Source organism: Bison bison, unplaced genomic scaffold (genome assembly GCF_000754665.1).
Source record: "Bison bison bison isolate TAMUID 2011002044 unplaced genomic scaffold, Bison_UMD1.0 scf7180017864456, whole genome shotgun sequence".
NCBI lineage: Eukaryota > Metazoa > Chordata > Mammalia > Artiodactyla > Bovidae > Bison > Bison bison.
This window is the reverse complement of record NW_011495018.1, coordinates 17,483,406-17,506,605: the sequence shown is the minus strand read 5'-3', so window position 1 is coordinate 17,506,605 and position 23,200 is coordinate 17,483,406.

Sequence of the window (23,200 nt, the reverse complement as noted above, 5' to 3'; positions counted from 1 at the left end):
ACTTTTCATTCTATTCTTGGAATTGGTTTGGTTTCAAAATATGTATGGAAACACTGGGTTTTCTCCCCAAGATACAGAGCTTCAGCTTTGACATCCCTTAGGAGCTGTAGACCACTATTGAGGCATGGCCTGTTTACCTACAGGGTCAAGTGTGAGCCAAGGTCAGACAGGCAGAAACCAGGACCGGATGGGAACTCTGGACAGCGAGGCAGTGTGACTATGAGCAATACCAGCAGGCAAGTCAAGCCAAGGCTAAGCAGAAAGACATCAGCAGGGGCAGAATGGCAGATAAGACGAACATGCACCTGTCTCCAGAGATAGGGCTAGGGTTCAGCTCCCCTGGCGGTGTCACTCAGGCAAGGGCAGCTGTTGTTCTTGGCTTGAGGTTACCTGGTTCTGGGGCCTTCCCTGGTGGCTCAGATGATAAAGAATCTGCCTGCAATGTGGGAGACCTGGGTTCGATCCCTGGGTTGGGAAGATCTGCTGGAGAAGGAAATGACAACCTACTCCAGTGGTCTTGCCTGGAGACTCCCATGGACAGAGGAGCCTGGTGGGCTACGGTCCATGGGATTGCAAACAGTTGGACATTCCTGAGCAACTAACACACATACCTGGTTCCTCCCTAGTTCTATTTATTTATTTATTTATTTTTGGCTGCACATGCAGCATGCAGGATCTTAGTTCCAGACGCAGGATAGAATTTGTACCCCCTGCAGTGAATGCACAGAATCTTAAGCACTGGACCACAGTGAAGTCCTCTTTTCTCTAGTTCTTTAATCAGCAAATCCTTGAGCCACTCTCCTGAACTTGAAAAACCTCTCTCCATATTGGATGATGATCCCTCTGATAAACCCTGGGCAGGTTGGACCCTGATGTTAGGGGCTGGGAGAGGAGTGGGTGGGCTGGATGACCACCTCTATGGGACTCCAGAATTTTCTGCAGACCTGTCTGTGTGATCGTCAGCAGAAGACATTTTGTTAGATCAAATAAACATGTCCCTCTTGCCTGACACATTGAGCAGGAATCCATCAACATGATAGAGTAAGAAGAGTGTAGAGTGGGGAGAAGCACAGGTATAGTTTCTCTGGGGCCAGAGACATCTCTGACACTTATTTATAACCTAAATGATTTTAGGCAACACATTGAGCCTTTTGTGCCTCTGTTTCCCCATCTGTAAAGTGGTACCAATGACCCATTTTAGAGGTCAACCCACATTTTCTGTAGAGGGCAACACAGCAAATATTTTAGACTTTTTAAGGCATAGGGTTTTTGTCACAACTGCTCTCCTCTGTCCTTGTAGAGCAAAAGCAGCCACAGGTGATACATTAATGAATGGCACTGGCTATAGTCCAATATGGGCTTCCCTGGTGGCTCAGTTGGCAAAGAATCTGCCTGTAATGCAGGAGACCTCGGTTCAATCCCTGGGTCAGGGAGATCTCCTGGAGAAGGAAATGGGAACTCCCTCCAGTATTCTTGCCTGGGAAATCCCATGGACAGAGGAGCCTGGCAGGCTACACTCCATGGGGTCACAGAGTCAGACATGACTGAGCATATGACCCATAGTACAATATGTTTGTATTTACAAAAACAGGTGACTGAGGGACTTCCCTGGTGGTTCCGTGACTGGGACTTGAACTCCCAATGCAGGGGGCCTGGGTTCAATCCCTGGTCGGAGAACTGGATCCCACATGCCACAGATAAGACTCAGTGCAGCCAAATAAATAAGTAAAAGTAAATATTAAGGAAAAAAAATAGGTGACTGACCATTGTTTGCCAACCCTTGACCCATTTTGTAAGGTAGTCAGGGGAAGTAAATGAGACATTTTGTATAAAATCCTTACTATAGGAGCCCCCATATTGAGAGTTATTCTCACTCAGAGCAGGCACAGCCAGAGAGGAGAGGGCTGGACAGCCATGCACTGTCCCTCAAGCTACAAGGACCGACTGGCCCTTCATTTGTTAACAAGACACCCAAAGGGTCCACTTTTTCTTCATAGGAGCTGAAGTGCTGAAAGGAAGAATCTTGACATGCTTTTAAACAGACAGAAGGGCACACTTCTCTCCACTCTTTGTAATGATTTTTGAAAGGGAATGCTTTCCAAGATGAACTGACAGACACGTGGCTGCAACCACGAGAAGAGTCTTTGAGAATTCTCTAGCTCTTCTTTTTCACACTCTATGTCCTAAAAATGCCATGTGTCCTCCCCAATGCTACGAGCTTGCTCCTCCAAGAGGACTGCTTGGGGAGAATTCTCTGGAGCCTGAGACCCCTGGGTGAGCTGCAAAATGTTGGAGATCGCTCAGAACAATCAAGTCTCTGAGACTGAAACATAAATTGACTGCTGCAAGGTTTTTTCATCATGGAATCTCCAGACGAGGATGTTAAGATGAAGACTGTGAATCTACTCTAGGGTGGGACCTAGGAACCTGTCATTAAACAATAATTTAAATACTACTAATCATTTTAATAAAAGGTCCCCAGGTGATGCTGCTGCTCAGCCAAGCATCTGCTTAGCTCTTGGCCAGCCTCCCGGCTTGTTGAACTCCCCTGTGATTTTCCCAAACCTGCTCTCCAAAACCCCAAGCCCCACAGCTGCCCGACTTGCCTCCTCTTTCCTTTATCCACTCACTACACTAGCCAGGAGGCAGAGGGCTCAGAAGGCGCGTTAATACCTGCAGCGATGGCCCCGCGCTCCAAGAAGGAAATGATTTCACACTGGCTCGGCCGCTCGGGATGCTGGAGCCTGCGTGCTCAGCCCCTGGACTCGGGAGACCCTCCGGCCAGCAGGATTTCAGGGTTTCCAAGTCAACGCCGAAGGCTCAGACACTGGCAAAGTTATTGATTTTTCTTGTGTTAAGAACTCAAGTGTATTTCTTCAGTGTCTTTCAGAACACAACCTTGTCTGATTTTCTTTTTTGCTTTGTTTTGGTTTTTGTTCATTTGCTCTGAGAAGAACAAACTAAACTGACTAAAGCAAAGTCTCGGTGTGTTATTGTTCGGTCGCTCCTGGAATCAAGTTGGTCACATCCCTCTAGCAAATACAGTGATTATGCAACAGATATGAATGAGCACCTACTGTGTGAGTGGGTGGGCACTGGAGGGCTTTGAGAGAACCACAAGATCTGGCAGGCTGACTGTCTTTCTCCTAGGGTCCACAGTCCTCCTCTGAGCGGCCTTTCAGTCCTGATCTCAGTTCTATACTAAGAAACCAGTCCCAGAAAAAAGTATTTTCAGGGAACTTGGACTAAGTGCTCTGTAAATCAGGTTTGTTATCTGGCCTTGATGCTTTACTTCCTGTACCCAATTCTTGCCTTATTCCCAGTGAGCAGATCTTTTATATACATACATACATACATATATATATAATTTTACCTATGTATTTAACTTTTGGCTGTGCTGGGTCTTCACTGCTGCATGCAGGCGTTCTCTAGCTGCAGCGAGCAGGGGCTATCTCTGGTTGCACTGCGAGGGCTCCGCATCGTGCTGGCTTCTCTTATTGCGGAGCACAGGTTCTAGGACACTCAGCCTTCAGTAGCTGAGGCACATGGGCTTAGTAGTTGAGCCTCCTGGAGATTCATAAAGATACATGATGCACTTCAAGACCAGGAAGTAAAAAGGCCTAGAGTAAAAAATCCTGTTGAACACCACTGAACTGGCCTTTCCTAAACTTATTTTAAAGATAGTAACGATAACCCTGTATGCGAGACAGCAAAAGAGACACAGATGTATAGAACAGTCTTTTGGACTCTGTGGGAGAGGGCGAGGGTGGGATGATTTGGGAGAATGGCATTGAAACATGTATATTATCATATGTGAAATGAGTCACCAGTCCAGGTTCAATGCAGGATACAGGATGCTTGGGGCTGGTGCACTGGGATGACCCAGAGGGATGGTATGGGGAGGGAGGTGGGAGGAGGGTTCAGGATGGGGGACGCATGTACACCCTTGGTGGATTCATGTCAAAGCATGGCAAAACCAATACAATATTGTAAAGTATTGGGGCAAAAATAAATAAATAAATACAAAAAAATTTAAAAATAAATAAATAAATTTTACTTTATTTGTTTTTAAAATAAATATGTTTTAATTTGGGTAAACAAAGCCCCAAGGGACAGTCCTGTTGGAATAGAGTTCCCTGGATTTGCGCATCACTGCAGCCTGGATTTGAAGCCAAATCCAGCATTAATGAGAAGCTTAAGAACTAAAATATTTCCATCTCCCAGAAATAACTTAGAGTTAAAGGGTTTGGGGGAGTCTAGGGAGGGGATTTCCAAGATATTTAACCCTTTTAAATTGCATGGAAAATATTTCAAGATGAACTTTGCCAATTGCAACTATTCCAATACATGAAATTACATTGAATATACTCATATGTCTGCTCCTTTAAGCCTAGCTTATTGTACATTTTCAAAGCATTTGACGAGAACACTTTGTATTTAGGTCATATCTTTCAGCTCCAAGTCTCACGAATCTATCAGAGAGATGATTGGCAAGAAAATTCCCCACCATGGAGGTCCCCTCCCTCTAGCGAGATGGTGAGTTTCTAACAGTAGCAGGAAATTTGGCAATGCTGAAGTCCCCAGCAAACTGTTGAAGACGGCGTCAAAGCTAATCAGTGTTCAGAGGAATCCGTGTGGACAGTGTGGCTGTGGACTTCATATTTCCATGAGTTAATTGAAGAAAAGTAAAAGGAGTAGACAATGGGAACCCACCTCAGTACTCTTGCCTGGAAAATCCCATGGATGGAGGGGCCTGGTGGGCTGCAGTCCATGGGGTCACTAGGAGTCGGACACGACTGAACGACTTCACTTTCACTTTTCACTTTCATGTGTTGGAGAAGGAAATGGCAACCCACTCCAGTGTTCTTGCCTGGAGAATCCCAGGGACGGGGGAGCCTGGTGGGCTGCCGTCTACAGGGGTCGCACAGAGTCGGACACGACTGAAGCGACTTAGCAGCAGCAAAAGGAGCAGATATTCTTGTTCTCTTTGCGATGCCCTTGAACTTCTCATTTTATCAGGAAATGCTTGCTACCTTCAAGCCCCAGTCATGCCTGAGAAGGCACCCCAAATTACAAATTACTGCGCATTAGATGCTGGTTCCAGCTGTAGCAGGAAACCAGAAATGTTAGACACACACAAAAGCTGGGCATAGGGAGAAGGTGAGAAGGGCCAGCTTTGAGTTCTCTTCTGCTTGGCAGGTGAATTTTTTCCCTCTTCTTTTCAAATAAAGTTTATTATTTTCTCCATTATGAGAAGAAGACATTCTTATTATAGAAAATTTGGTGAAAAGAGAAATGCAAGAAGCAAAGAAACCCTCATCACTCGAAGAAAATCACTATTAACAATCAGGTGTATTTGCCTCCAGTCTTTATTCTATGCATTTTAAAAAACAGAATTAAGGTCAAGCTGTATATACAATCCTGATTCCAGAATATTAGTGTATAACTCAGACATGCATTCATGTTTTTTCCAAATCCTATTTAAACAAATGAGACCATACCCTTCTGAAGAGTAAGGACAGGGTCTGTCTTTCTCATCGTAGTGACCCTAGGACCTAGTGCAGAGCCTGGCAGACAGTAATATTCCTGAACAAAACAACAGTGAGGAGTATTTCATGGAGTGGGTATACCAGAACTCATTGAACCCTCCCACTAATGCTCTAACGTAAACATTAAAGTCTCCTTTACTGTTTCACCACTGTAGATAATGCTGCAGTTCTGGTATGTTTATTTTTTTTCTATACGAAGATTATTATCCATAACAGATACTGTCAGCATTCCACCCCTAGGGCTTTCCCGGAGGTACCTGAAGACTCTCCCAGGTCCATCTGCTGGCTTCCTGTATCACTTACCTGAACTTATTCTCTGACCATGGGAGTACGCTTATCCTAGCCTTGATGTCCCTAAGTGACTGTCAACCAGTGGGGTTGGGAATTTCAGCTTCCTTGCTCATCCAGGTGACCAAAGAAGGGTGTGTTATACACAGTGTGTCAGATGATTCCCATAGGGTTGAGCCCCAGCTACCCACAGTGGCCAGCTTATTAACATTATCTTTCCTCCTGTGAAAATAGAGTCAGGAAGCCAGAAGGTGGAGCTCTCATGTGGTACCACTCAATGTCAATTACAGGAATTGTCAGTTACAGATCCCAACAGGAAAAGATGTGCGTTGCATCTCTTCCAAGACGTTGGCTACCCCAACAACTCAGTCAACGAGAAACCATCATCACCTTGAACTCCTGCTTTTCTCCAACAGACTTTCTCTCAAAACAACCCCCCCCCCAACTTCCTATTTTTTCTCTATAAAACAGCATTCTTCTCCTTTGTTCGTTGGACTTGCCTATGGCTTTTGGGTTAGCTTGTGTGGGTTTGTGCTTAGTCACTCAGTCATATCCGCCAGGCTCCTCTGTCCATGGGATAGCTTTTCTTGTCTCATATTGCAATTCCTCTGCTATTCCTGAACAGACCCTCTTTTACTGGTAAAATAACATTTTAAGGTAAACCTTTTCATACCTGTTTCCCACAATCCTCACTCCTTTACCATGCTTCCTGGGGTCACCTCCCAAGGAAACCACCCACTTGCACCAAATCCTTGTCTCAGGCTCTGCTGCTAGAAGACACCAAGCTAAGTCATAGCTTTGGATGGAATCTCGGCAGCAGAATTACTGAGTCAAACCAGATAACTTCTTTAAAGATCCAGGATACATATTGATGGGCAAGTCATTTCCATGTAGGGATTTTCAATCACTTTTAACCATCCTCGATTTTATTTTAAGAATTTTGACCCCAAACTGGATGTTAAAGAAAAAGAGGAAAAGAAGTCAAAGCACACTCCTGCCAGGCTGGCACTATACGATCATCAAGCAGCTTCATTTCAGCTTGTTCTTCTGTTCACTTTTCTCTGTTGCTTGCCTTGCTTCATTTTCTTCTGTATTCCTGGACCGAGGCCAGTGGTTACAGAATTTTCTCTTTTGTCTCTACAGATAGAAAGGGAAAGGGAATTGAAGGCAGCAGAGAAAAGAACTCAGGAAAGGATGAGTGAGATATTTCTTTGGAATATTTTCACCTTGGTTTTCTGGGACAACCAGAGGTTGGTATTTTCAGGGGAAATGAAAAGAAACAGACCGTGTTCTAAGAGGTTTTTGCCGTTATTAAACTCCTGGAGTGTATGAGAAGTGTGCACAGTTGTGTTTCAAAATAAAACTGCATGTTTAAGGATTGTCATAGTGACCCAGAAAGCATAGCTTCTCCAGGGAATCGGAGGAATGAAGCTTCCTACCAGCTTTACTGCTGAGGCCATGACTGTACACAGAAGGAGAACGGAGGCTGTTCTCTGAAAATGAAGGACAAATCATTCTCTTTTGCCTAAGATTGACTGATGTTCCAAGAAAGCACAGTCAACCTTGGCTGGATGGACTCTGGAGATAGAAAACTGGAGTGTTAGCACTTGTCAGCACTCACCGTTGGTGTCCAGGTGATCAGCTCCTTTCTGCCAGGTTTTTGCACATGATGTGCAGTGGAGTTTTTCGTTTTCCTGTTTTTTCTTTTTTACAGAATAAAGAGAAGGATGTCTTGGTCAATGTCAGTTTAAAGGCATTTATTAAATCGGACATGTCTTCCCTTCAACCAGAAAATATCAGACACCTTCTGATTGTCCTCATCCATTTTCAAAATTCCCCAAACAAGCTTTGCTGCCCTCTGGAGAATTCTAGCTTACTCATTAACCTATGTGGGGGAAAAGAGAATCACATGGTTCCTGCAAACTTGATGCCCGACTGCCCGCCAGAGCATCTCTAGCAAAGCTCCAAGTTTGACTGATGAGGGAATACCTGGTGTTGAGGTGGAGGACCCTGAGTGGCAGAGACTTTCCTGTGTGTGTGCGTGTATGCATGCTAACTTGCTTCAGTCATGTCTCTTTCAATCTTATGGACTACAATCTGCCAGGCTCCTCTGTCCATGGGATTCTTCAGGCATGAATACTGGAGTGGGTTGCCATGCTCTCCTCCAGGGAATCTTCCTGACCCAGGGATCGAGCCCACGTGTCTTATGTCTCTTACACTGGCAAATGGGTTCTTTACCACCAGTGCCACCTGGGAAGCCTGGAGACACTTCTATGCTTATTAAACCAAATTTCCTTTTCCTTCTGGACACACAGCTAGACAACATGTCTCGACCTCCCTGACATTTTGGCAGGACCATATGATTGGCAGAGTGACATATATGACACTTGCAGGTCTGACTCGGGCCCTTGTACCCTTCTTCACCCTCCATTTTTCTGCCATTCTTGCAACTGGATGTGCAGGGCTCCACAGCCCCCCAGAGGATGGGGGAATATCAGAACTGTAGAAGCTTACCCCCAGAGTCTTGCTTGGAGGTGACCTGCCCAGGAGAACAGCTGATCAGGGACAACAACAGGGGACATCATGTGAGTGGGAAATCATCTTTCATTATGTCAACCTAACGACCAACTCGATGGACATGAGTTTGAGTGAACTCTGGGAGTTGGTGATAGACAGGGAGGCCTGGCATGCTGTGATTCATGGGGTCGCAAAGAGTCGGACAGACCGAGCGACCGAACTGAACTGAACTGAATGGAGCTGTTTGTTATGACAGTTAATCTACCCTGACTAATACATCTTGCACATATTGATTGCCTCTTGGCATGCGTGCTAGATCACTTAGATGGTAAAATCAGTTATGCCTCTTGTTCTGCCAAGCCTCACCCCGGCTCATCACAGGAAGCAGTGTTTATCACAAAACAGTTACAAGAAGGGATGAATAGCATGTGGTCAACACCCGTTTTGAATACCATGGGAGCACAAAAGCTCAGCGGAGGTGGGAGGGACGCCAGGTGATGAGGCATGAAAAGAGCAGAGATATGCAACTGACGAATGTGTAACTCACAGCACCAAACTGAGCATCAGCTGGCTTCTGCCTAGCATTGCACTTAGGGAGCATCAGTCTGGCACCCAAAAGCGACTGAGAAGTAGTTCAAATCTACATTATAGTTCCTTAATAAACAACATCACATTTGCAAAGCAAAACTTCTTAAAATTCTTTTTGTGTGTCTCTCCATAATTGGTTCACACATGTACAGCAGCTGCTTCCCATCCTCAATGCCAAGCATCCTATATGCCAAGCTCATTCCCCTAAAATCTCTCTCTAAACCCATACCAAGCTGTCCCTCTCACCTTCCCCATCTCCCTCTCCCTCTTCAGAGCCACTCTTTGTCTCCTCACTCTCTAGCTCTCTAAACTGAGCCAGGCTTTTGCCATTACTGGCCTGAACATTTCCTGTTACAGCTCAGAGGCTCAATTGATGAGTGGATCATAGACCCAGGAAGGCTCATAAACAAAAACAAAGTTCTTAGAGGTGGCCTCGGGAAAGTGACTGTGAATATCTATGCTGTTGTTCAGTCGCTAAGTTGTGTCCGAGTCTTTGCAACCCCATGGCTTCCCTGTCCTTCACCATCTCCTGGAGTTTGCTCAAACTCATGTCCATTGAGTCAGTGACACCATCCAACCATTTCATCCTGTCATCCCCTTCTCCTCCAGCCCTCAATCTTTCCCAGCTTCAGGGTCTTTTCAATGAGTCAGCTCTTCGCATCAGGTGGCCAAAGTATCAGAGCTTCAACTTCAGCATCAGTCCTTCCAGTGAATATTCAGGGTTGATTTCCTTTAGGAATGACTGGCTTGATCTCCTCGAAGTTCAAGGGACTCTCAAGATTCCTCTCAAGTGAATATCTATGTATTATTATTACTACTACAAACAGATGGTCACTCTACTACTTATGAGTTAGGTGACCTTGAGTGAATTCTTTGCATCTCTGAGCCACAATTTTCTCCCCTGTGAAACAGGGCTTGTAGAACTTCACAGGATCCTCTAGGAAATGAATGCGACGTAGCATGTGAAAACAGCTAATGCCCAGCCGGCAGCGAGCCGTGCGGTTTGTCCTGTCCTCCCTGAAGCTGTTGTTCCTCTATTCTCTATGAGGAGCATCAGAGGTGTGGGTCCAGCCCAATGGCACAAAGGAGGGTAAACTGAGGCTCCAGCATCCGTAGTATTGGGTGCTGATGCCAGCTGCTCTGGATCTCACTCCGGAGTTTCCTGGTCAACTTTCAAGTGACCTTGAAGGAAAAACTGCTTTTCTCCATGCCTCCAGCTGCGTGTTCCCACCACAAGGGAAATGTGCCCACCCTCTGTCCCCCAGGGCAGGTTGTGAAGGTTAATGAATTGGTATTTGTGAAGTGCTTTGAGATCCGTGGATGAAAGGCCCTATGAAGTCAAAAGCACTTGGATGATTATTAAATTGCCTTGCCTGAGGTCAGACAGCAGAGGACTAGGGGAGCCGGGAAGGAAAGCCTGTTCCCTTTCTTCCACTCCCCTGCTAGAACAACGAAGACCGCAACCCGTTCTTATTAAGATGGGCCTGTCCCTCTGTGGGTGGATGTCCTCGGGCCTTCACATCCTGTCTCCTTTCTTCCCGGCACCCTGCTTAGGACCAGACACAGGCCCTTTACCAGCCCCAGCCCCGCTCATCGGAATGCTGCACAGCTCCCCAGCTCGTGGGGAGAGCTCTGGGTTGCAGGGTTTTAAAATATCAGGGAAGTTGTTGTGTGAGGGACCAAGAGTTGACCCCTTGAGAAAGAAGGGACAGCCTTTCCCTGCCAGCTGGGTACCCAAACTCAGGAGGATCTCTTCCTTGGCTGAAGTGAGGGGCCACATTCCACACCTCCAGCAATTTCCTATGCCCCATTTTCTTTTCTTTTTTCCCCCCTTTTCCATCCACCTGCTAGCAGTTGCAGTTATTTGTTTTACAAACATCCCCTCCATACCTTTGTCTTTTCCGTCCCCGTGCTGGCAGCTGTGTAGACACCTCATTGCAATTCAGACACCTGTCACTTCTGGATGTCATTGTGGCTGTTGCCATGCTGATTAGTTAAGATGAAGAAAAAAAATACAGCGCCATATAAATAAAAAATTAGAGACTGTCACGTTGTGTAAAAAGGGCCCACCTTCCAACACTAGATCTCAGCAAAGCCTCATTTCTTTTTGTCCTGGGTAACCCAGCTAAAGGGAATGCTTATCATGTCTTCTTTTAGTGATTAAGTGGTTAATGATTTAATGAACTAAGAAAAAAAAAATCTCATTTGTTGCTTCCCTCGGACTTGGAAAAAATTTCAAAGAGCTGATTTTCTGTGTACCTCAGTCCGATATTGCTACCTGCTGGGATACGAACACAGTCTCTAAATAAATTGCTAGTGGCCTTAGGCGGGTGGAAGAGTCTCTCTTTGATCCTGCTCGAGCGGATGAAGTCAAATGTTCAATCAATCAATCACATTCATAACTTGCAGCTACAATCGGGCTGACAACAGCCTATTATTTATTTTTAAAATCATATATTTCATTATTGCAAAACACACAGGCTCTCACGAGGGGGAAGAGACTAAATTATTGATAAGCCCTATAGATGACGGAGTTTGTTGCTTCTGACATGCTTGTCACTAACTATTGTCAGGAAGAATTTACTAAGATGTAGAGTCGAGAAAGTTGGCCAGGAATATATGTCGCGCCAAAGCGGAGATGGGGAAGGAAACTCTAATGGCTTCTCTCTCTCTTATTGAATTCTTGTAGGTAAAAGGCAGCTGAAGGCAGAACAGGTTTCTATTGTAAAGCAAGACTTGAAAAGCCCCCAATTTGATTGCTACAGAGCAGGAGATTTGGTTCTCAAAATAGCCATGCGTCTGGGAAATGAATTTTTGCTGGTGTCTGTGCATTCCTGGAAATAACAATCGTAACTCTCCAGAATTCCCACATGGACCCGGGCCAGGCATATTTATTCAGTATTGTGTGTCAGGGACCGGGGATGGGGGTTGATGTGCAGATGCAGACTGGAAAAGAAGGCATGATGGAGGATGGCTTTGGGCTCCGACGGTGGAAGAAGAGGGGGCGGCCTCCCCACTGCCTCCCTGTCCTGCTCCCTGAGTGGCGGGGCATTAGCGGTGGAGATGCCCTCTCTACGGACCTGCGGTCGGACTTCTCTAACGGGCTTGAAGAAGGAAGGGCAGTCAGCAAAACGCTGACCGCTCCTTTCTGTGCGCATCCTTTTCTGTTGTCACTGGATGTGGAGGCCGTGGCAAGCCGGGATCCCTGGTGAGGTTTGGAGTCACCACCGACCCCCTCCTCTGAAGGTGTCCCAGTGTTGTCACCTGGCAGTCATCTCCACAATAAGTCAGTCCTGGATTTGCTGGAAGAAAGAGCCCCTGGACTGTGGGAACAGAAGATGTTTATTAAGGAAAGCTCAGTGTTCACGTGTATAGATCAAATCCTATTAGAACGAGTACCATTACATTTGAACAAAAACAGCTGTGGAACTGAAGCCTTCTCATACACACCCACCTTGGTTTGATACCCCCTGGAACACAAGTACACTGTAAGTGAAATGCAAGTTCCTGCAGAGGTCCAGTTGAGATCAGACATGTCCTTCTAATTTATTCACTAATTCCAAGATGATCTTCCCCTGGCAGGATGGGGAGAGACAGTACTACGTATGTGCCCTAAAACCAACATTTTTCTCAAGGCAGAAGTGCCCTTCCTGACCAACTCATCCAATGTATCCCTTCCCTCTTACACAGATGAGAAAACGGAGAGAAATTGGAATCAGACAGCCAGTTAGTGGCAGATGGGGAACAAGACCTCCAACCCCTTCCCTAAGTGAATTATTAACAGAACTTAAGTCAGAAAAGATGTGTCTCTTCCGAGTAGAGTGCCCAGCCCACTACATTATGCCACTTTCTAGTGTTCGTTTGGTTTTACGATACTGAACTCCATTTACAACCCAAATAGCTCGAAAACTCACTGGACCACCTGTTTCCACAATGCTAACCCCTGACAATGAGTAGAAAGGCAATATAGGAGAAAGACTTGGAAGTAATTTCTGAATCCGTCAGAAGATGCTGGATCGGTCTTCTACCAGTTGGGAGCCCCTCTCCCAGGCTGGAACTGCCCCTTCCTTGCGAGTCACTTGGCTGACACGGACCCCTCTGGGGCACAGATTCCTGCCCATGATGTGAGAAGTGGTCTCCATGTGCTTTAAGTCAACTTCTAGCTCCAAAATTCAGCATAAAATTCTACATAAAATCCTCTGCAGTAGCATTTTCCTTTCTTTTTTGGAACATTTTGGAGCCTAAGTTAGCACACATGGAAACTGAGTTGAGCAAAGCAATCACTGCACCAGAACAAACCATTCCTTATCATCTTCCCAATATGGGCCAAATAACTCCACTCGAAACAGGAACACCTGGCTTCACTGAACTTAGATGAGTCATGGGATCCCTCTCTACTACAGTTTTCCTATCTGTAAAAGGGGGATATTGGCTCTTTTTCTACCCACCCAGTGGGGGCAGATTGCAATGAGGATCTCAATCCATCACCCGAGTGAAAGGATGGAAAAAGAAGCTTAAAGTGCACTCCAGTGTTGGCTGCTGTTGCTGCTGCTGCTAAGTCGCTTCAGTTGTGTCCGACTCTGTTGGGCAGTAGTATAATTTGCATGCGTGCTCATTCGCTCAGTGATGTCCAAGTCTTTGCAATCCCATGGACTGTAAGCTGTCAGGCTCCTCTGTCCATGGATTTTCCAGGCAAGAATACTGGAGTGGGTTGCCATTTCCTACTCCAAGGGGTCTTCCTGACCCAGGGTTCAAACCCACATCTCTTGTGTCTCCTGCATGGGGAGGCAAATTCTTTACCACCACGCCACCTAGTATGATTCGGTAATGGGAATTTACTAGAGATGAGAGAGCTTGCTGCAAATATAAGATTACATTTTTAATTACCTTCAGATGCTGACCTATGTAAATAAGCCTGTTTGCTTCTTTGGGAGGGAATAGGAGAGGAGGATGGGGTGGGACTCATTAACTTTCCTGGCAATGCTTTTTTGCAGCAGTTTCAAGGAAAGTCTTTAGGAGGGGGAGAAACCAGCTTTATGCAAGGCTGGCATGGGTGAGTGATGCAGAGGAGCCTGCCTCTTCTTTTCTATTTTCATTCTTTCCTGTTTTCTGAGTTGTGAGGTGCATTTGTCCACTAACAGCACCCTGGCAACTGTCCTTTGACAAAGTCCCTAAGCATTCTGGTCACTTCTTGTGTGTGACTCTTTTTAAGCCCATTGGCTGCACACTTTGGTGAGAGTTGTCACTGCAAGGAGAGCTGGAGAACCTGCATGGTGCTGGGTTGTGGGACGCCACACAGATGGCTTTTTTTCCCTGGCAAGATAAGACTATATTAAGTATGATTTTATGAATAGTCTCCCTTCTAGCCTTGGCCCCCTTGAGGGCGCCCATGATTGGTCAGTTGTATGATTACAATGGGCACTAATTATACCCGGAAGCTAAGGAATAGCAGGCATAACTTACAAAGCCCTTGGTGATAAGGGTTTGGGATAAACACAATGAGATAAAAAACGACTTTATCCTTCCTAAAGGACAAAGGAATTACTTCTTGAAAAATGAGTGGCTTAGAAAAACCATTAAGTAGAGGAACAGAAATAAAACAGAAATGCTTCCAACTTTTCACGGGTTAGGGAAACACAGGCAAATTTGAATTAACCCTGTGTGGACCATGGTGGAATCAGTAGATGGCAGTCACTAACTCATCTGGATGGATGCTGGGAGAACTAGGATTTCAGGGTGATTGATTCAAAGTGAAGGGAATCTTTCAAGTGTGGAAGTTGAATGAGGTCCTCTTTCTAGACCCCAAATATCTTCTAGCCCTCAAGAAAGAGCCCCCACCTATGCCCTGATACAAAGGCTTGTTAAAAGCCTGTTTTGTTTTGTTTTTAAGTGACTCAGCAGCTGTGCCCCAAGACTTTGAATGTGTCTTCAGCCTTCTCTCTCATACTGCTGTACCAGGAACATTCAACAGAGTCAGGAAGGCTGTATAATATGTGCCACACATGGGCACACAGAGACAACACAAACCCAGAAGGAACCTTCTGGAAGGAGGGAGATGGGAGCAGGAGGAAGACACATCAGGGAGGGAGAGTTGCTTGTTTTCAATGGACAGCTCGCTCTAGAATCTGCTCTCAAGATTGGCTTGCTTCCTCATGATTTCAGAATGACCAGGGAATCAGGCAATGGCACCCCACTCCAGTACTCTTGCCTGGAAAATCCCATGGACGGAGGAGCCTGGTAGGCTGCAGTCCATGGGGTCGCTGGGAGTCGGACACAACTGAATGACTTCACTTTCACTTTTCACTTTTATGCTTTGGAGAAGGAAATGGCAACCCACTCCAGTGTTCTTGCTTGGAGAATCCCAGGGATGGTGAAGCCTGGTGGGCTGCCGTCTATGGGGTCTCACAGAGTCGGACATGACTGAAGCAACTTAGCAGCAGCAGCAGCAGCAGGGAATCAGGTGAATCTGGGGTAGCCCAGCTGCTGCTCTGCTCTTTCTCTTTGGAGCATCTGGCACATAGACCAGGACCTGCCCGGCCTTAGTCTATGATAGACCCTCCATGCACCCAAGGGGTTTCATGTCCAGGTGGTAAATGATTTTGTGGCAGCCAGGTTCATTGAGTCTGGTCCTGTTCTAGACCCCAAATATCTTCTAGCCCTCATGAAAGAGACCCCACCTACACCATGATACAAGTTCAAGTTAATGATCTTAGACTTGTCCGCAAGACTCTGTGGTCCGGTCTTCATTGATCTCACCTTCTACCGCTCTACCTCTTGCTCACTCTGATCCATACACACGGCTTTCCTGTCATTCCTCAAACAGGACTAGCTCCTACCCCAAGACCTTCCCACTCATTCTTCCCTCTACCTGAAGCAATCTCCCCCCAGATATCTCCGTGGCTCCCACTCACTTGTGTCACAAGTCTCTACTCAGAGGTACTTACTGGGTCCCTGAATACCCTGTATAAAGTAGCGACAAGTTCCTCTCCCCCAGCCTCACTCCCTTCCCTTAAGAGATTTGTCTACAAAGCATACATTGCCATGTGACTCATATATTCTTGTTTCCTTGTTTACTGTCTATCCCTTCACCCTACCTTAACAAAGAAGCTCCATGAGACAGGCGACGTGGATTCATTCACACTGTAGCCTCAAAACTTAGCATAATGATAGGTGCTAAAAAAAAAAATGTTGAATAAAATTTCAGTTCAAACCCTCATATAGACCAGGTGGCCCAAATCTCCTCTCAAGCCACATTGTAAGGTAGATGCTCTTGGGACATGTATAAGAGTACCAGCCCCTTCTTTGCTACTAAAAGGCCACACATATGGCCCATGGATATTACTGAAGGACATGATTAAGTATTAAAAGTAGAAGATGCAGGTGATATAGTCATTGCCCACTATCAACTGGCTGAGAGTAACCTTCAGAGTTTCCATTTATGTGTTATTTTCATTTTTGATCTAGCCTAGCAGAAAGTGGTTTCTAGGTTTTTGGCAGAATATCAATAATTTCCCTGGATTCCACTCTCCCAAGTTGTCAGAGAAGAAGGGATATTGTTTGACAGAAAGAGACTTGAATAGGCAGCCTCAGTCACTGTCTTCCCCTTGAAATTTAAACCACAGCAGCACCTACAGTGAGTCTCTTGTAGACGGTATATAGTTGGACCATGTTCTTTTTAATCCATTCCACCTATTCCTGCCATTTGAATAGAGTTTAATTCATTTTCTTTTAATGTAATTACTTATAAGGAAGGGCTTACTCATTTCATTTTGCTTTTCTACACGTCATATCTTTTTTTCCTTTTTTTTGGCTTCAATTTCACCATTACTACTTTCTTTTGTGTTAAATAGATATTTTATAGGGTACTACTTTAATTCCCTTATTGCTTTTGTCATATATTTTTATTTTCTTAGTGGTTGATCTGGATGTTATAATTAACATCTTAATTTATAACAATCTAGTTCAGATTGATACCAACTTAGTTTCAATAGTGTTCAAAAACTGCTCCTATAAGACTGTCCCCTCTTCATGTGGTTATTGTCACAAATTACACCTTTATACTTTGTGTGCCCATGAACTTAGATTTATAATTACTGTTTTAGGAAGATGTCTTTTAAAGCATGTAGGAAAAAGGAAACAAACCAAAAAGAGACTAATGCTGTGTTTAATATTTATCTATGTAGTTACCTTTAACAATGTCCTTTATTTCTTTAGGTGAATTTGAGTTATTTCTGAAAGACATTTAAGCCTGAAAGACTCCCTTCAGCATTTCTTGTAAGGAAGATCAACCAGCTACTAATTCTCTCCATTTTTGTTCATCTGGGAATGTCTTAATTTCTCCTTTATATTTGAAGAATAGTTTTGTAAGATATAGAAGTCTTGGTTGGTGTTTTTATCATTTCAACATTTTGAATATGTCATCCCACTGCTTTCTGGCCTCCATGGTTTCTGAAGAGAAATTAGCTATTAATCTAATTGAGGATCACTGACAGCATATTAAAAAGCAGAGACATTACTTGTCAACATAGGTCCATCTAGTCAAGGCTGTGGTTTTTCCAGTAGTCATGTATGGATGTGAGAGTTGGACTATAAAGAAAGCTGAGCACTGAAGAATTGATGCTTTTGAACTGTGGTGTTGGAGAAGACTCTTGAGAGTCCCTTGGACTGCAAGGAGATCCAGCCAGTCCATCCTAAAGGAGATCAGTCCTGGGTGTTCATTGGAAGGACTGATGTTGAAGCTGAAACTCCAATACTTTGGTACCTGATGTAAAGAGCTGACTCATTTGAAAAGACCCTGATGCTGGGAGGGATTGAGGGCAGGAGGAGAAGGGGATGACAGAGGATGAGATGGTTGGATGGCATCACCAAATCAATGGAAGTGGGTTTGGGTGAACTCTGGGAGTTGGTGATGGACAGGGAGGCCTGGTGTGCTGCGGTTCATGGGGTCGCAAAGAGTTGGACACGACTGAGCGACTGAACTGAACTGTACAGGGCAAGTCACATCTCTTTTGCCACTTTCAAGAAAGCTTTTTTGGTCTTAAATTATACAGAGTTTGATTTTACTTTATGTCTGTGTGAATCTTTTTTATATTTATCCTTCTTGGAGTTTATTGAGCTTCTTGGGTGAGTAGATTAAAGTTTTCATCAACATTTTGAGTTTTGTTATTTCTTCAAATATTCCACATACCTCCCTTTCTCTCTCTTCATTCCTGAAACTCCCATTATACATATGTTGGTATTCTTCATGGTGTCCTGTAGGTCTCTTCAGTTCAGTTCAGTCACTCAGTCGTGTCCTCTTAGGCTGTTAATTTTCCTTCCTTATTTTTTCTTTCTGCACCTCATATTGGATAGTTAATCCATTTTCAAATTTGCTGATTCTTTCTTCTGTCTGCTTAACTGTGCTAGTGAGCCCACCTAGTGAATTTTTTTTTTTAGCCCATCAGATAAAGACACACACACACATCTTCCAGAATCCTTCTGATATAAATATAACACAATGATAACACATGACTCACTTCCCCGGTGGCTCAGCAGTAAAGAGCCTGCCTGCCAATGCAGGAAGTGTGGGTTCGATTCCTGGGTCAGGAAGATCCCCTGGAGAAGGAAATGGTAGCCCACTCCAGTATTCTTGCCTGGGAGATCCCATGGAGAGAGGAGCCTGCCTGGCTACAGTCCAAGAGTTCACAAAGAGCTGGACACGTCTTAGCAACTAAAACAAGTGAATTATTAATTTCTAATATTGTAATTTTCAACTTGAGAATTTCCACTTGATTCCCTTTTATAATTTCTATCTCTTAATTGATATTCTCTATTTGGTGATGCATCATTCTCATGATTTTCTTTAGCTTTCTTAACATATTTAAAATATTTGATATGGAGTCTTGGTCTAGTAAACCAAACATCTAGGTTTTCCCAGGGAGTTTCTATTGATTGTTTTTCTTTCTGTGCATGAACCATACATTTTGTTTCTTTGCATGCCTCATAATTTTTTTTGTTGAAAACCGGACATTGAACATTTTAACATGGCAATTCTGGAAATTAGATTATCTTCCTTCCCACAGTTTATGGATTTCTACGTGTTGTAGTTGTTTAATGACTTTTCTGAACTAATTTTGTAAAGTCTGTATTCTTTGTCAACTGTGATCACTGAAGTCTCTATTTCATTGGCTTAGTAATCAGCCAGAGGGTAGAAAGAGATGTCTTCAGATGTCTAGAACAACAAAACAACTCTGTCTTTGTAGATGAGTTCTGATATCCATTGGGGCAAGCCTTCAACACTCAGGTAAGCAGCTGACAATTCTGCCTTAACCTTTTCTTCCTATTTGTGCAACAACTTAAGGTCAGCCAACTATAAGACCTTAGTGACTTCTCGGTTCTTTCCTGAGCATGCGTCCACCACTTGGTATGCCTGCGGCCTGCAACATGCTCAAGAAAACGCCAGAGCTTTTCAAAGCCCTTATTTCTCAAAGTATCTTACCCTCCAGCTTTTTCTCTCCAATTTTTGGTTAGTGTGTTGTTTGCCCCAGCTGTTGTACACTGTCCAGCCAGTAGGAACTAGCACGTGTCCTTAAATATCTTTCACAAATGCCCTTTGGATAACCATCTCAGCACTGGGAGAGTTCTGAGTTAGGCAAGATAATGGCAATACTCCTCCAGGAAGCTTGACAGATCAAAACAACCAACCACAATTCTATTTATTGTTTCATGCTTTTGATTAATTTCCAGAATTCAAAAAAAAAGTTGACTCTGAGGAGGTTTTTGCCAGTTTATTCATCCCTTCTAAGGAGGAATGAACTATTGGAGTTCTTAACTTATACCAACTTTGTGCTCCACATTGTGCCAGGTCCTGGGGATGCAGAAATGCTTAATCTCAGAGGTCATGAATTGCATCCCCAAGGAAAAGACATTTAATGTGGGATGAAGAAGGAAAATTAGAGTGATCTAGGAAAAGAAGTAAAGGAGGTATTCAGGAAGAAGGATCAGGAGGGGTGCAAAGGCCCTGAAACAGGATGAAATCTGGGAGTGGGGGATGGGAAGCAGGCCAGTGCACTGGGCATGCAGAAGGAGGGCAGGCGAAGGTACCAGATGTGATTGGAAAGGGACAAAGCAGGGACGATGTCATCCAGCATCTGTGATAGAGATCTGGACCTTATCTTAAAAGTAACAGAAGTTGTCATAATGATCAAGCCAGTGGGGGAGGGGCTTCCACACTTATTCTCTAAGACTCAAGAATGTAACCTTTCCCCTCTAAATAATGTCAACTTGATCTAGCACAGAGATCTTTCTCACCACCAAGAAATAAAAACCTCATACTGGATATTCTTAATGTCTGTGATTTAAAACAGTCTGAGATGAACTCTTTGGGATGAATTTTTGCCTTTTCAGAACGTAACCTCAATTTTGTTCTGGACTTTCCTTACCCATTCTTCAGCCCTCCTCTGGGAGGCAGAGTCATCATTCATTGTTGCATTTGTTTTTGTTGTTGTTGTTGTTTGTTTGTGGTGGGAGAACTTCTGTTCCCTCCTGGCATTGTGGGAGAGGTGTGTCCTGTGGGCTTCTCCTCCCTGTGACACCCCAGGTCTTCACCAAGCTCTCCAGAGATGTGTCCCATCCCATGGCCCCTCGTGGCTGGTATCTGTTGGGATGAGACTGGGCTGGGCCCTGCTCTTGCACAACTCACAGTAGCTTTCTGCCAAAGTCCTTTTACCCTGAAGCTTCCATTGCCTTCCATCCCCTGCTTGTGTGACCAGGTGTTCGTGCACCTCTTCAGAAATAAAGACAGCACAGGCATTCCAAGCCAGGGGAAGAGGTAGCTTACTTTGACACACCCATCCTCTCACCCATACCCAGGAAACCACTTGGTCCCTGTTTATCCAGAATTTGTTCAGTTTTACAGCTGAAAGTTCCATGCCTAGAAAACCTTTCAGTCTCAGACAAGTGAAGTCCATTGGTCACCCTATGCCCATTCCCCCTGGTGGCCAGTGGCTAGAAGTCAGGGGACCAAGGCAATGAAGACAGAAAAGAACCTATATTGATCCAGATAATAAGTGAAGTGGCCCCACCCCTAGACAGCCACAAAGCTCCAGTGTTCATTCCACTCTGGTAAGACTACAAAACAACCTCTTTGCTTGTATATTTGAAGAGGTTATTCACCACATAAATGGATTTGATAAAATAAGTAAATAAGTAGGACATGTGCTTTAAAGTGTAAGGATTAAGTAGCTAAGCCTTATGCCGAAGTCAGAAGAGAAACAAGAATCTTAGGTCATGTATCGGAGTTTACGCAAACATCATCTAATTCTTATTTATTTGGTTAACACTTTGGGGCAGGAGAAGAAAGTCAAATGTTATAGTTTCAGCATCAAAAACATATGTAAAACAGTTCTTACTCTTGATGGAAACTGCCCCTTTAGAAGGAGCGTGGAAGAATGTCTTTGTGTTTCTGAGTTTTCACGTTCTTGACTTACCAGATCAAGGACAGATGTGAATGTATTTTTCAACTTCATAACCAACAGGGAGTATTGCAACTTAAAGCAGCTGGGGGAGAAAGCCATGTATAATACAATGTTCTTTCTGGAAACTGACTTAGTCAGGTAGTTACCTTGATTCACTGGAAGAAATATGATTTGGGGGATCAAGGGAGATCCTGGTGTTAAGGGAAGTCCCTTTTGCTCCCTCAGGGAAAAGGTCCCTTTTCAAAAGGATGTCCAGCTCTCTTTCTGTCCAAGCTCCAAACATGTTAGGGATACCATTTGGGGCCAGGGGCCAGTGACCTTCCTACTAGATGCCAAATTCTATGGTAAGTGCTTTACCTGTGTTATCTTATTTGATTTCTAGAATAATCTTTTGCGGAAGATATTGCAGGTCCTCAGGCCCTTAGCCAAAAATTCTCGGGGTCTGTTGTGTTCAAAATTAAGCCTTTTCCTCTCAGATTTTAGAAAAAGAATAATACGGTATACAGTCCATGATGCCCCCATAGGATCAGCAGTACCACACTTTGATCAAACACATGCCTATTTTCACCTTTGGTGGGACAAGTAAGTTACACATTACTTCTTATTAGTGCAGGTCAGACTTCACCACTCACTGAGTTTTTGTGCCAAAAATTTAGGGGAAAAAGGTGAGGCTTTCTGTTTTCAGAGGTTTGGGGATTTCAGAAAGACAAGAAGGCAATTTGACCTGTACGCTAAGACCCACGTGACAGATAAGGAAAAGTTCATTCTCTGTATCTCAGTCTCTTCTAATTTTAAGCTACCGTTTCTCCATTGACTCCTTCTCAGTCTTCAGAATTTGAGGTCAGCCAGTTCTTGCCTTTCCAGCCCCCTTGGCAGGACTTCCCTTGTGGCTCAGCTGGTAAGGAATCTGCCTGCAATGTGGGAGACCTGGGTTCGATCCCTGGGTTGGGAAGCTCCCCTGGAGAAAAGAAAGGTTACCCACTCCTGTGTTCTGGCCTGGAGAATTCCATGAACTGTATAGTCCATGGGGTCGCAAAGAGTTGGACAAAACTGAGCAACTTTCACTTTCACAGCCAGGCCTGCTTCCAGGACCATAGGCTGGCTGCTCTAGCTGAGTGTTGAGCGCCCTGCTGGGTTCCTCAACTGCTCGGGGACTTGGCATCAGCCTTCTTTCGTATAAACCCACTTCTTCCTCCTTGTCTCCTAAAGAAGGAACATCAGTGGGCAAACAAAAAGCAAAAATACAGCTCTTTTTTTTGTTTTTAAATAAGACAACTAGGACTCCCCTCTCTGGGATCCTCATGGCTTGGGAGCTGTTAATGTGGCTCTAGAACATTCCATATCTCTTGAACAGTGTTTCCAGGGCAGTAGGGAAGGGTCTCTGTCCACCCACACACGGGGAGCATAGCTCAACATGTGGTAATCCCTTGCCCACAGTGGTCTCAGGAGAAAGAAACCAAAGGCTCTCAGAGAGGCAGGCGGGCATCTCCCGACTCTGAGGTGTGCGTGGTACCCACAGGGGAGATGCACGTGTGGGCAAGGCCCAGATGAACGCTATTGGCAAAGCTCAGGTGACAAGACTGAGCTGAGTCCACCCACCTGTGTGGGGAGTGGGTGTCCCTCCTTTGCAGGAGCATCCCTGCGGATCTCTGCCCCTCCCTCCTGCCTGATTTCTGGCCAAGGGGAAGCAAGGGGTCCAAAGCCAACAGACCAAAGCCAGGAGGAGTTGGGCTTGTGATGGACCAATGGACGGACGACCAGCTCCTGTGTAAGCCCCGAGGATAGAGTATAGGCTTGGTGGGT